The following is a 17119-nucleotide window of genomic DNA, read 5'->3' as shown; positions in this document are numbered from 1 at the left end:
TACTGTATCTTAGTCTATGTATTACTCATCTCATATGTATATACTGTATTCTATCCTATTCTACTGTATCTAAGTCTATGTATTACTCATCTCATATGTATATACTGTATTCTATCCTATTCTACTGTATCTTAGTCTATGTATTACTCATCTCATATGTATATACTGTATTCTATCCTATTCTACTGTATCTTAGTCTATGTATTACTCATCTCATATGTATATACTGTATTCTATCCTATTCTACTGCATCTTAGTCTATGTATTACTCATCTCATATGTATATACTGTATTCTATCCTATTCTACTGTATCTAAGTCTATGCATTACTCATCTCATATGTATATACTGTATTCTATCCTATTCTACTGTATCTTAGTCTATGTATTACTCATCTCATATGTATATACTGTATTCTATCCTATTCTACTGTATCAGTCTATGTATTACTCATCTCATATGTATATACTGTATTCTATCCTATTCTACTGTATCTTAGTCTATGTATTACTCATCTCATATGTATATACTTTATTCTATCCTATTCTACTGTATCTTAGTCTATGTATTACTTATCTCATATGTATATACTGTATTCTATTCTACTGTATCAGTCTATGTATTACTCATCTCATATGTATATACTGTATTCTATCCTATTGTACTGTATCTAAGTCTATGCATTACTCATCTCATATGTATATACTGTATTCTATCCTATTCTACTGTATCTTAGTCTATGTATTACTCATCTCATATGTATATACTGTATTCTATCCTATTCTACTGTATCAGTCTATGTATTACTCATCTCATATGTATGTACTGTATTCTATCCTATTCTACTGTATCTAAGTCTATGTATTACTCATCTCATATGTATATACTGTATTCTATCCTATTCTACTGTATCTTAGTCTATGTATTACTCATCTCATATGTATATACTGTATTCTATCCTATTCTACTGTATCTGTCTATGCATTACTCATCTCATATGTATATACTGTATTCTATCCTACTCTACTGTATCTTAGTCTATGTATTACTCATCTCATATGTATATACTGTATCTTAGTCTATGTATTACTCATCTCATATGTATATACTGTATTCTATCCTATTCTACTGTATCAGTCTGTGTATTACTCATCTCATATGTATGTACTGTATTCTATCCTATTCTACTGTATCTTAGTCTATGTATTACTCATCTCATATGTATATACTGTATTCTATCCTATTCTACTGTATCTTAGTCTATGTATTACTCATCTCATATGTATATACTGTATTCTATTCTACTGTATCTTAGTCTATGTATTACTCATCTCATATGTATATACTGTATTCTATCCTACTCTACTGTATCTTAGTCTATGTATTACTCATCTCATATGTATATACTGTATCTTAGTCTATGTATTACTCATCTCATATGTATATACTGTATTCTATCCTATTCTACTGTATCAGTCTATGTATTACTCATCTCATATGTATATACTGTATTCTATCCTATTCTACTGTATCTAAGTCTATGTATTACTCATCTCATATGTATATACTGTATTCTATCCTATTCTACTGTATCTTAGTCTATGTATTACTCATCTCATATGTATATACTGTATTCTATCCTATTCTACTGTATCTTAGTCTATGTATTACTCATCTCATATGTATATACTGTATTCTATCCTATTCTACTGCATCAGTCTATGTATTACTCATCTCATATGTATATACTGTATTCTATCCTATTCTACTGTATCTAAGTCTATGCATTACTCATATCATATGTATATACTGTATTCTATCCTATTCTACTGTATCTTAGTCTATGTATTACTCATCTCATATGTATATACTGTATTCTATCCTATTCTACTGTATCTAAGTCTATGTATTACTCATCTCATATGTATATACTGTATTCTATCCTATTCTACTGTATCTTAGTCTATGTATTACTCATCTCATATGTATATACTGTATTCTATCCTATTCTACTGTATCTTAGTCTATGTATTACTCATCTCATATGTATATACTGTATTCTATCCTATTCTACTGTATCTAGTCTATGTATTACTCATCTCATATGTATATACTGTATTCTATCCTATTCTACTGTATCTAAGTCTATGCATTACTCATCTCATATGTATATACTGTATTCTATCCTATTCTACTGTATCTTAGTCTATGTATTACTCATCTCATATGTATATACTGTATTCTATCCTATTCTACTGTATCTTAGTCTATGTATTACTCATCTCATATGTATATACTGTATTCTATCCTATTCTACTGTATCTTAGTCTATGTATTACTCATCTCATATGTATATACTGTATTCTATCCTATTCTACTGTATCTTAGTCTATGTATTACTCATCTCATATGTATATACTGTATTCTATCCTATTCTACTGTATCAGTCTATGTATTACTCATCTCATATGTATATACTGTATTCTATCCTATTCTACTGTATCTAAGTCTATGTATTACTCATCTCATATGTATATACTGTATTCTATCCTATTCTACTGTATCTTAGTCTATGTATTACTCATCTCATATGTATATACTGTATTCTATCCTATTCTACTGTATCTTAGTCTATGTATTACTCATCTCATATGTATATACTGTATTCTATCCTATTCTACTGTATCTTAGTCTATGTATTACTCATCTCATATGTATATACTGTATTCTATCCTATTCTACTGTATCAGTCTATGTATTACTCATCTCATATGTATATACTGTATTCTATCCTATTCTACTGTATCTAAGTCTATGTATTACTCATCTCATATGTATATACTGTATTCTATCCTATTCTACTGTATCTTAGTCTATGTATTACTCATCTCATATGTATATACTCTATTCTATCCTATTCTACTGTATCAGTCTATGTATTACTCATCTCATATGTATATACTGTATTCTATCCTATTCTACTGTATCTAAGTCTATGTATTACTCATCTCATATGTATATACTGTATTCTATCCTATTCTACTGTATCTTAGTCTATGTATTACTCATCTCATATGTATATACTGTATTCTATCCTATTCTACTGTATCTAGTCTATGCATTACTCATCTCATATGTATATACTGTATTCTATCCATTCTACTGTATCTTAGTCTATGTATTACTCATCTCATATGTATATACTGTATTCTATCCTACTCTACTGTATCTTAGTCTATGTATTACTCATCTCATATGTATATACTGTATCTTAGTCTATGTATTACTCATCTCATATGTATATACTGTATTCTATCCTATTCTACTGTATCTAGTCTATGTATTACTCATCTCATATGTATATACTGTATTCTATCCTATTCTACTGTATCTTAGTCTATGTATTACTCATCTCATATGTATATACTGTATTCTATCCTATTCTACTGTATCTTAGTCTATGTATTACTCATCTCATATGTATATACTGTATTCTATCCTATTCTACTGTATCTTAGTCTATGTATTACTCATCTCATATGTATATACTGTATTCTATCCTATTCTACTGTATCTTAGTCTATGTATTACTCATCTCATATGTATATACTGTCTTAGTCTATGTATTACTCATCTCATATGTATATACTGTATTCTATCCTATTCTACTGTATCAGTCTATGTATTACTCATCTCATATGTATATACTGTATTCTATCCTATTCTACTGTATCTAAGTCTATGTATTACTCATCTCATATGTATATACTGTATTCTATCCTATTCTACTGTATCTTAGTCTATGTATTACTCATCTCATATGTATATACTGTATTCTATCCTATTCTACTGTATCTAGTCTATGTATTACTCATCTCATATGTATATACTGTATTCTATCCTATTCTACTGTATCTTAGTCTATGTATTACTCATCTCATATGTATATACTGTATTCTATCCTATTCTACTGTATCTTAGTCTATGTATTACTCATCTCATATGTATATACTGTATTCTATCCTATTCTACTGTATCTAAGTCTATGTATTACTCATCTCATATGTATATACTGTATTCTATCCTATTCTACTGTATCTAAGTCTATGTATTACTCATCTCATATGTATATACTGTATTCTATCCTATTCTACTGTATCTTAGTCTATGTATTACTCATCTCATATGTATATACTGTATTCTATCCTATTCTTCTGTATCAGTCTATGTATTACTCATTTCATATGTATATACTGTATTCTATCCTATTCTACTGTATCTTAGTCTATGTATTACTCATCTCATATGTATATACTGTATTCTATCCTATTCTACTGTATCTTAGTCTATGTATTACTCATCTCATATGTATATACTGTATTCTATCCTATTCTACTGTATCAGTCTATGTATTACTCATCTCATATGTATATACTGTATTCTATCCTATTCTACTGTATCTAAGTCTATGCATTACTCATCTCATATGTATATACTGTATTCTATCCTATTCTACTGTATCTTAGTCTATGTATTACTCATCTCATATGTATATACTGTATTCTATCCTATTCTACTGTATCTTAGTCTATGTATTACTCATCTCATATGTATATACTGTATTCTATCCTATTCTACTGTATCTTAGTCTATGTATTACTCATCTCATATGTATATACTGTATTCTATCCTATTCTACTGTATCTTAGTCTATGTATTACTCATCTCATATGTATATACTGTATTCTATCCTATTCTACTGTATCTAAGTCTATGCATTACTCATCTCATATGTATATACTGTATTCTATCCTATTCTACTGTATCTTAGTCTATGTATTACTCATCTCATATGTATATACTGTATTCTATCCTATTCTACTGTATCTTAGTCTATGTATTACTCATCTCATATGTATATACTGTACTCTATCCTATTCTACTGTATCTTAGTCTATGTATTACTCATCTCATATGTATATACTGTATTCTATCCTATTCTACTGTATCTTAGTCTATGTATTACTCATCTCATATGTGTATACTGTATTCTATCCTATTCTACTGTATCAGTCTATGTATTACTCATCTCATATGTATATACTGTATTCTGTCCTATTCTACTGTATCTAAGTCTATGCATTACTCATCTCATATGTATATACTGTATTCTATCCTATTCTACTGTATCATAGTCTATGTATTACTCATCTCATATGTATATACTGTATTCTATCCTATTCTACTGTATCTTAGTCTATGTATTACTCATCTCATATGTATATACTGTATTCTATCCTATTCTACTGTATCTTAGTCTATGTACTACTCATCTCATATGTATATACTGTATTATATCCTATTCTACTGTATCTGTCTATGCATTACTCATCTCATATGTATATACTGTATTCTATTCTACTGTATCTTAGTCTATGTATTACTCATCTCATATGTATATACTGTATTCTATCCTATCTCTGTATATCTGTATCTTAGTCTATGTATTACTCATCTCATATGTATATACTGTATTCTATCCTATTCTACTGTATCTTAGCCTATGTATTACTCATCTCATATGTATATACTGTATTCTATCCTATTCTACTGTATCTAAGTCTATGCATTACTCATCTCATATGTATATACTGTATTCTATCCTATTCTACTGTATCTTAGTCTATGTATTACTCATCTCATATGTATGTACTGTATTCTATCCTATTCTACTGTATCTTAGTCTATGTATTACTCATCTCATATGTATATACTGTATTCTATCCTATTCTACTGTATCTTAGTCTATGTATTACTCATCTCATATGTATATACTGTATTCTATCCTATTCTACTGTATCAGTCTATGTATTACTCATCTCATATGTATATACTGTATTCTATCCTATTCTACTGTATCTTAGTCTATGTATTACTCATCTCATATGTATATACTGTATTCTGTCCTATTCTACTGTATCTAAGTCTATGCATTCCTCATCTCATATGTATATACTGTATTCTATCCTATTCTACTGTATAATAGTCTATGTATTACTCATCTCATATGTATATACTGTATTCTATCCTATTCTACTGTATCTTAGTCTATGTATTACTCATCTCATATGTATGTACTGTATTCTATCCTATTCTACTGTATCTAAGTCTATGTATTACTCATCTCATATGTATATACTGTATTCTATCCTATTCTACTGTATCTTAGTCTATGTACTACTCATCTCATATGTATATACTGTATTATATCCTATTCTACTGTATCTAGTCTATGCATTACTCATCTCATATGTATATACTGTATTCTATTCTACTGTATCTTAGTCTATGTATTACTCATCTCATATGTATATACTGTATTCTATCCTACTCTACTGTATCTTAGTCTATGTATTACTCATCTCATATGTATATACTGTATTCTATCCTATTCTACTGTATCTTAGCCTATGTATTACTCATCTCATATGTATATACTGTATTCTATCCTATTCTACTGTATCTAAGTCTATGCATTACTCATCTCATAGGTATATACTGTATTCTATCCTATTCTACTGTATCTTAGTCTATGTATTACTCATCTCATATGTATGTACTGTATTCTATCCTATTCTACTGTATCTTAGTCTATGTATTACTCATCTCATATGTATATACTGTATTCTATCCTATTCTACTGTATCTTAGTCTATGTATTACTCATCTCATATGTATATACTGTATTCTATCCTATTCTACTGTATCTAGTCTATGTATTACTCATCTCATATGTATATACTGTATTCTATCCTATTCTACTGTATCTAAGTCTATGCATTACTCATCTCATATGTATATACTGTATTCTGTCCTATTGTACTTTATCTTAGTCTATGTATTACTCATCTCATATGTATATACTGTATTCTATCCTATTCTACTGTATCTTAGTCTATGTATTACTCATCTCATATGTATATACTGTATTCTATCCTATTCTACTGTATCTTAGTCTATGTATTACTCATCTCATATGTATATACTGTATTCTATCCTATTCTACTGTATCTTAGTCTATGTATTACTCATCTCATATGTATATACTGTATTCTATCCTATTCTACTGTATCAGTCTATGTATTACTCATCTCATATGTATATACTGTATTCTGTCCTATTCTACTGTATCTAAGTCTATGCATTACTCATCTCATATGTATATACTGTATTCTATCCTATTCTACTGTATCTTAGTCTATGTATTACTCATCTCATATGTATATACTGTATTCTATCCTATTCTACTGTATCTTAGTCTATGCATTACTCATCTCATATGTATATACTGTATTCTATCCTATTCTACTGTATCTTAGCCTATGTATTACTCATCTCATATGTATATACTGTATTCTATCCTATTCTACTGTATCTAAGTCTATGCATTACTCATCTCATATGTATATACTGTATTCTATCCTATTCTACTGTATCTTAGTCTATGTATTACTCATCTCATATGTATGTACTGTATTCTATCCTATTCTACTGTATCTTAGTCTATGTATTACTCATCTCATATGTACAGTGAGGGAAAAAAGTATTTGATCCCCTGCTGATTTTGTTCGTTTGCCCACTGACATTGAAATGATCAGTCTGTAATTTTAATGGTAGGTTTATTTGAACAGTGAGAGACAGAATATCAACAAAAAAATCCAGAAAAACGCATGTCAAAAATTTTATAAATTGATTTGCATTTTAATGAGGGAAATAAGTATTTGACCCCTCTGCAAAACATGACTTAGTACTTGGTGGCAAAACCCTTGTTGGCTATCACAGAGGTCAGACGTTTCTTGTAGTTGGCCACCAGGTTTGCACACATCTCAGGAGGGATTTTGTCCCACTCCTCTTTGCAGATCTTCTTCAAGTCATTAAGGTTTCGAGGCTGACGTTTGGCAACTCGAACCTTCAGCTCCCTCCACAGATTTTCTATGGGATTAAGGTCTGGAGACTGGCTAGGCCACTCCAGGACCTTAATGTGCTTTTTCTTGAGCCACTCCTTTGTTGCCTTGGCCGTGTGTTTTGGGTGATTGTCATGCTGGAATACCCATCCACGACCCATTTTCAATACCCTGGCTGAGGGAAGGAGGTTTTCACCCAAGATTTGACGGCACATGGCCCCGTCCATCGTCCCTTTGATGCGGTGAAGTTGTCCTGTCCCCTTAGCAGAAAAACACCCCCAAAGCATAATGTTTCCACCTCCATGTTTGACGGTGGGGATGGTTTCTTGGGGTCATAGGCAGCATTCCTCCTCCTCCAAACACGGCAAGTTGAGTTGATGCCAAAGAACTCAATTTTGGTCTCGTCTGACCACAACACGTTCACCCAGTTGTCCTCTGAATCATTCAGATGTTCATTGGCAAACTTCAGACGGGCATGTATATGTGCTTTCTTGAGCAGGGGACCTTGCGGGCGCTGCAGGATTTCAGTCCTTCACGGCGTAGTGTGTTACCAATTGTTTTCTTGGTGACTATGGTCCCAGCTGCCTTGAGATCATTGACAAGATCCTCCTGTGTAGTTCTGGGCTGATTCCTCACCATTCGCATGATCATTGCAACTCCATGAGGTGAGATCTTGCATGGAGCCCTAGGCCAAGGGAGTTTGACAATTATTTTGTGTTTCTTCCATTTGCGAATAATCGCACCAACTGTTGTCACCTTCTCACCAAGCTGCTTGGCAATGGTCTTGTAGCCCATTCCAGCCTTGTGTAGATCTACAATCTTGTCCCTGACATCCTTGGAGAGCTCTTTGGTCTTGGCCATGGTGGAGAGTTTGGAATCTGATTGATTGATTGCTTCTGTGGACAGGTGTCTTTTATACAGGTAAGAAACTGAGATTAGTAGCACTCCCTTTAAGAGTGTGCTCCTAATCTCAGCTCGTTACCTGTATGAAAGACACCTGGGAGCCAGAAATCTTTCTGATTGAGAGGGGGTCAAATACTTATTTCCCTCATTAAAATGCAAATCAATTTATAACATTTTTGACATGCGTTTTTCTGGATATTTTTGTTGTTATTCTGTCTCTCACTGTTCAAATAAACCTACCATTAAAATTATAGACTGATAATTTCTTTGTCAGTAGGCAAACGTACAAAATCAGCAGGGGATCAAATACTTTTTTCCCTCACTGTATATACTGTATTCTATCCTATTCTACTGTATCTTAGTCTATGTATTACTCATCTCATATGTATATACTGTATTCTATCCTATTCTACTGTATCAGTCTATGTATTACTCATCTCATATGTATATACTGTATTCTATCCTATTCTACTGTATCAGTCTATGTATTACTCATCTCATATGTATATACTGTATTCTGTCCTATTCTACTGTATCTAAGTCTATGCATTCCTCATCTCATATGTATATACTGTATTCTATCCTATTCTACTGTATAATAGTCTATGTATTACTCATCTCATATGTATATACTGTATTCTATCCTATTCTACTGTATCAGTCTATGTATTACTCATCTCATATGTAGGTACTGTATTCTATCCTATTCTACTGTATCTAAGTCTATGTATTACTCATCTCATATGTATATACTGTATTCTATCCTATTCTACTGTATCTTAGTCTATGTACTACTCATCTCATATGTATATACTGTATTATATCCTATTCTACTGTATCTGTCTATGCATTACTCATCTCATATGTATATACTGTATTCTATTCTACTGTATCTTAGTCTATGTATTACTCATCTCATATGTATATACTGTATTCTATCCTACTCTACTGTATCTTAGTCTATGTATTACTCATCTCATATGTATATACTGTATTCTATCCTATTCTACTGTATCTTAGCCTATGTATTACTCATCTCATATGTATATACTGTATTCTATCCTATTCTACTGTATCTAAGTCTATGCATTACTCATCTCATAGGTATATACTGTATTCTATCCTATTCTACTGTATCTTAGTCTATGTATTACTCATCTCATATGTATATACTGTATTCTATCCTATTATACTGTATCTAAGTCTATGCATTACTCATCTCATATGTATATACTGTATTCTGTCCTATTGTACTTTATCTTAGTCTATGTATTACTCATCTCATATGTATATACTGTATTCTATCCTATTCTACTGTATCTTAGTCTATGTATTACTCATCTCATATGTATATACTGTACTCTATCCTATTCTACTGTATCTTAGTCTATGTATTACTCATCTCATATGTATATACTGTATTCTATCCTATTCTACTGTATCTTAGTCTATGTATTACTCATCTCATATGTATATACTGTATTCTATCCTATTCTACTGTATCAGTCTATGTATTACTCATCTCATATGTATATACTGTATTCTGTCCTATTCTACTGTATCTAAGTCTATGCATTACTCATCTCATATGTATATACTGTATTCTATCCTATTCTACTGTATCTTAGTCTATGTATTACTCATCTCATATGTATATACTGTATTCTATCCTATTCTACTGTATCAGTCTATGTATTACTCATCTCATATGTATGTACTGTATTCTATCCTATTCTACTGTATAATAGTCTATGTATTACTCATCTCATATGTATATACTGTATTCTATCCTATTCTACTGTATCAGTCTATGTATTACTCATCTCATATGTATGTACTGTATTCTATCCTATTCTACTGTATCTTAGTCTATGTACTACTCATCTCATATGTATATACTGTATTATATCCTATTCTACTGTATCTGTCTATGCATTACTCATCTCATATGTATATACTGTATTCTATTCTACTGTATCTTAGTCTATGTATTACTCATCTCATATGTATATACTGTATTCTATCCTACTCTACTGTATCTTAGTCTATGTATTACTCATCTCATATGTATATACTGTATCTTAGTCTATGTTTTACTCATCTCATATGTATATACTGTATTCTATCCTATTCTACTGTATCTTAGCCTATGTATTACTCATCTCATATGTATATACTGTATTCTATCCTATTCTACTGTATCTAAGTCTATGCATTACTCATCTCATATGTATATACTGTATTCTATCCTATTCTACTGTATCTTAGTCTATGTATTACTCATCTCATATGTATGTACTGTATTCTATCCTATTCTACTGTATCTTAGTCTATGTATTACTCATCTCATATGTATATACTGTATTCTATCCTATTCTACTGTATCTTAGTCTATGTATTACTCATCTCATATGTATATACTGTATTCTATCCTATTCTACTGTATCAGTCTATGTATTACTCATCTCATATGTATATACTGTATTCTATCCTATTCTACTGTATCAGTCTATGTATTACTCATCTCATATGTATATACTGTATTCTGTCCTATTCTACTGTATCTAAGTCTATGCATTACTCATCTCATATGTATATACTGTATTCTATCCTATTCTACTGTATAATAGTCTATGTATTACTCATCTCATATGTATATACTGTATTCTATCCTATTCTACTGTATCAGTCTATGTATTACTCATCTCATATGTATGTACTGTATTCTATCCTATTCTACTGTATCTAAGTCTATGTATTACTCATCTCATATGTATATACTGTATTCTATCCTATTCTACTGTATCTTAGTCTATGTACTACTCATCTCATATGTATATACTGTATTATATCCTATTCTACTGTATCTGTCTATGCATTACTCATCTCATATGTATATACTGTATTCTATTCTACTGTATCTTAGTCTATGTATTACTCATCTCATATGTATATACTGTATTCTATCCTACTCTACTGTATCTTAGTCTATGTATTACTCATCTCATATGTATATACTGTATTCTATCCTATTCTACTGTATCTTAGCCTATGTATTACTCATCTCATATGTATATACTGTATTCTATCCTATTCTACTGTATCTAAGTCTATGCATTACTCATCTCATAGGTATATACTGTATTCTATCCTATTCTACTGTATCTTAGTCTATGTATTACTCATCTCATATGTATGTACTGTATTCTATCCTATTCTACTGTATCTTAGTCTATGTATTACTCATCTCATATGTATATACTGTATTCTATCCTATTCTACTGTATCTTAGTCTATGTATTACTCATCTCATATGTATATACTGTATTCTATCCTATTCTACTGTATCAGTCTATGTATTACTCATCTCATATGTATATACTGTATTCTATCCTATTCTACTGTATCTAAGTCTATGCATTACTCATCTCATATGTATATACTGTATTCTGTCCTATTGTACTTTATCTTAGTCTATGTATTACTCATCTCATATGTATATACTGTATTCTATCCTATTCTACTGTATCTTAGTCTATGTATTACTCATCTCATATGTATATACTGTACTCTATCCTATTCTACTGTATCTTAGTCTATGTATTACTCATCTCATATGTATATACTGTATTCTATCCTATTCTACTGTATCTTAGTCTATGTATTACTCATCTCATATGTATATACTGTATTCTATCCTATTCTACTGTATCAGTCTATGTATTACTCATCTCATATGTATATACTGTATTCTGTCCTATTCTACTGTATCTAAGTCTATGCATTACTCATCTCATATGTATATACTGTATTCTATCCTATTCTACTGTATCTTAGTCTATGTATTACTCATCTCATATGTATATACTGTATTCTATCCTATTCTACTGTATCAGTCTATGTATTACTCATCTCATATGTATGTACTGTATTCTATCCTATTCTACTGTATCTAAGTCTATGTATTACTCATCTCATATGTATATACTGTATTCTATCCTATTCTACTGTATCTTAGTCTATGTATTACTCATCTCATATGTATATACTGTATTCTATCCTATTCTACTGTATCTGTCTATGCATTACTCATCTCATATGTATATACTGTATTCTATTCTACTGTAACTTAGTCTATGTATTTCTCATCTCATATGTATATACTGTATTCTATCCTACTCTACTGTATCTTAGTCTATGTATTACTCATCTCATATGTATATATTGTATCTTAGTCTATGTATTACTCATCTCATATGTATATACTGTATTCTATCCTATTCTACTGTATCTTAGCCTATGTATTACTCATCTCATATGTATATACTGTATTCTATCCTATTCTACTGTATCTTAGTCTATGTATTACTCATCTCATATGGATATACTGTATTCTATCCTATTCTACTGTATCTTAGTCTATGTATTACTCATCTCATATGTATATACTGTATTCTATCCTATTCTACTGTATCAGTCTATGTATTACTCATCTCATATGTATGTACTGTATTATATCCTATTCTACTGTATCTTAGTCTATGTATTACTCATCTCATATGTATATACTGTATTCTATCCTATTCTACTGTATCTTAGTCTATGTATTACTCATCTCATATGTATATACTGTATTCTATCCTATTCTACTGTATCTTAGTCTATGTATTACTCATCTCATATGTATATACTGTATTCTATCCTATTCTACTGTATCAGTCTATGTATTACTCATCTCATATGTATATACTGTATTCTATCCTATTCTACTGTATCTAAGTCTATGCATTACTCATCTCATATGTATATACTGTATTCTATCCTATTGTACTTTATCTTAGTCTATGTATTACTCATCTCATATTTATATACTGTATTCTATCCTATTCTACTGTATCTTAGTCTATGTATTACTCATCTCATATGTATATACTGTACTCTATCCTATTCTACTGTATCTTAGTCTATGTATTACTCATCTCATATGTATATACTGTATTCTATCCTATTCTACTGTATCTTAGTCTATGTATTACTCATCTCATATGTATATACTGTATTCTATCCTATTCTACTGTATCTAAGTCTATGCATTTCTCATCTCATATGTATATACTGTATTCTATCCTATTCTACTGTATCTTAGTCTATGTATTACTCATCTCATATGTATATACTGTATTCTATCCTATTCTACTGTATCAGTCTATGTATTACTCATCTCATATGTATGTACTGTATTCTATCCTATTCTACTGTATCTAAGTCTATGTATTACTCATCTCATATGTATATACTGTATTCTATCCTATTCTACTGTATCTTAGTCTATGTATTACTCATCTCATATGTATATACTGTATTCTATCCTATTCTACTGTATCTGTCTATGCATTACTCATCTCATATGTATATACTGTATTCTATTCTACTGTATCTTAGTCTATGTATTACTCATCTCATATGTATATACTGTATTCTATCCTACTCTACTGTATCTTAGTCTATGTATTACTCATCTCATATGTATATACTGTATCTTAGTCTATGTATTACTCATCTCAAATGTATATACTGTGTCTTAGTCTATGTATTACTCATCTCATATGTATATACTGTATTCTATCCTATTCTACTGTATCTTAGTCTATGTATTACTCATCTCATATGTATATACTGTATTCTATCCTATTCTACTGTATCTTAGTCTATGTATTACTCATCTCATATGTATATACTGTATTCTATGCTATTCTACTGTATCTAGTCAATGTATTACTCATCTCATATGTATATACTGTATTCTATGCTATTCTACTGTATCTAGTCAATGTATTACTCATCTCATATGTATATACTGTATTCTATCCTATTCTACTGTGTCTTAGTCTATGTATTACTCATCTCATATGGATATACCCTATTCTATTATGTATTACTCATCTCATATGTATATACTGTATTCTATCCTATTTTACTGTATCTTAGTCTATGCATTACTCATCTCATATGTATATACTGTATCTTAGTCTATTTATTACTCATGTCATATGTATATACTGTATTCTATCCTATTCTACTGTATCTTAGTCTATGTATTACTCATCTCATATGTATATACTGTATTCTATTCTACTGTATCAGTCTATGTATTACTCATCTCATATGTATATACTGTATTCTATCCTACTCTACTGTATCTAAGTCTATGTATTACTCATCTCATATGTATATACTGTATTCTATCCTATTCTACTGTATCTTAGTCTATGTATTACTCATCTCATATGTATATACTGTATTCTATCCTATTCTACTGTATCAGTCTATGTATTACTCATCTCATATGTATGTACTGTATTCTATCCTATTTTACTGTATCTAAGTCTATGTATTACTCATCTCATATGTATATACTGTATTCTATCCTATTCTACTGTATCTTAGTCTATGTATTACTCATCTCATATATATATACTGTATTCTATCCTATTCTACTGTATCAGTCTATGTATTACTCATCTCATATGTATGTACTGTATTCTATCCTATTTTACTGTATCTAAGTCTATGTATTACTCATCTCATATGTATATACTGTATTCTATCCTATTCTACTGTATCTTAGTCTATGTATTACTCATCTCATATGTATATACTGTATTCTATCCTATTCTACTGTATCTGTCTATGCATTACTCATCTCATATGTATATACTGTATTCTATTCTACTGTATCTTAGTCTATGTATTACTCATCTCATATGTATATACTGTATTCTATCCTACTCTACTGTATCTTAGTCTATGTATTACTCATCTCATATGTATATACTGTATCTTAGTCTATGTATTACTCATCTCAAATGTATATACTGTGTCTTAGTCTATGTATTACTCATCTCATATGTATATACTGTATTCTATCCTATTCTACTGTATCTTAGTCTATGTATTACTCATCTCATATGTATATACTGTATTCTATCCTATTCTACTGTATCTTAGTCTATGTATTACTCATCTCATATGTATATACTGTATTCTATGCTATTCTACTGTATCTAGTCAATGTATTACTCATCTCATATGTATATACTGTATTCTATGCTATTCTACTGTATCTAGTCAATGTATTACTCATCTCATATGTATATACTGTATTCTATCCTATTCTACTGTGTCTTAGTCTATGTATTACTCATCTCATATGGATATACCCTATTCTATTATGTATTACTCATCTCATATGTATATACTGTATTCTATCCTATTTTACTGTATCTTAGTCTATGCATTACTCATCTCATATGTATATACTGTATCTTAGTCTATTTATTACTCATGTCATATGTATATACTGTATTCTATCCTATTCTACTGTATCTTAGTCTATGTATTACTCATCTCATATGTATATACTGTATTCTATTCTACTGTATCAGTCTATGTATTACTCATCTCATATGTATATACTGTATTCTATCCTACTCTACTGTATCTAAGTCTATGTATTACTCATCTCATATGTATATACTGTATTCTATCCTATTCTACTGTATCTTAGTCTATGTATTACTCATCTCATATGTATATACTGTATTCTATCCTATTCTACTGTATCAGTCTATGTATTACTCATCTCATATGTATGTACTGTATTCTATCCTATTTTACTGTATCTAAGTCTATGTATTACTCATCTCATATGTATATACTGTATTCTATCCTATTCTACTGTATCTTAGTCTATGTATTACTCATCTCATATATATATACTGTATTCTATCCTATTCTACTGTATCAGTCTATGTATTACTCATCTCATATGTATGTACTGTATTCTATCCTATTTTACTGTATCTAAGTCTATGTATTACTCATCTCATATGTATATACTGTATTCTATCCTATTCTACTGTATCTTAGTCTATGTATTACTCATCTCATATGTATATACTGTATTCTATCCTATTCTACTGTATCTGTCTATGCATTACTCATCTCATATGTATATACTGTATTCTATTCTACTGTATCTTAGTCTATGTATTACTCATCTCATATGTATATACTGTATTCTATCCTACTCTACTGTATCTTAGTCTATGTATTACTCATCTCATATGTATATACTGTATCTTAGTCTATGTATTACTCATCTCATATGTATATACTGTATTCTATCCTATTCTACTGTATCTTAGTCTATGTATTACTCATCTCATATGTATATACTGTATTCTATCCTA

Source organism: Salvelinus alpinus, unplaced genomic scaffold, assembly GCF_045679555.1.
Source record: "Salvelinus alpinus unplaced genomic scaffold, SLU_Salpinus.1 scaffold_63, whole genome shotgun sequence".
Lineage (NCBI taxonomy): Eukaryota > Metazoa > Chordata > Actinopteri > Salmoniformes > Salmonidae > Salvelinus > Salvelinus alpinus.
The sequence above is the reverse complement of the archived record's forward strand: the minus strand, read 5'-3'. Positions refer to the sequence as shown.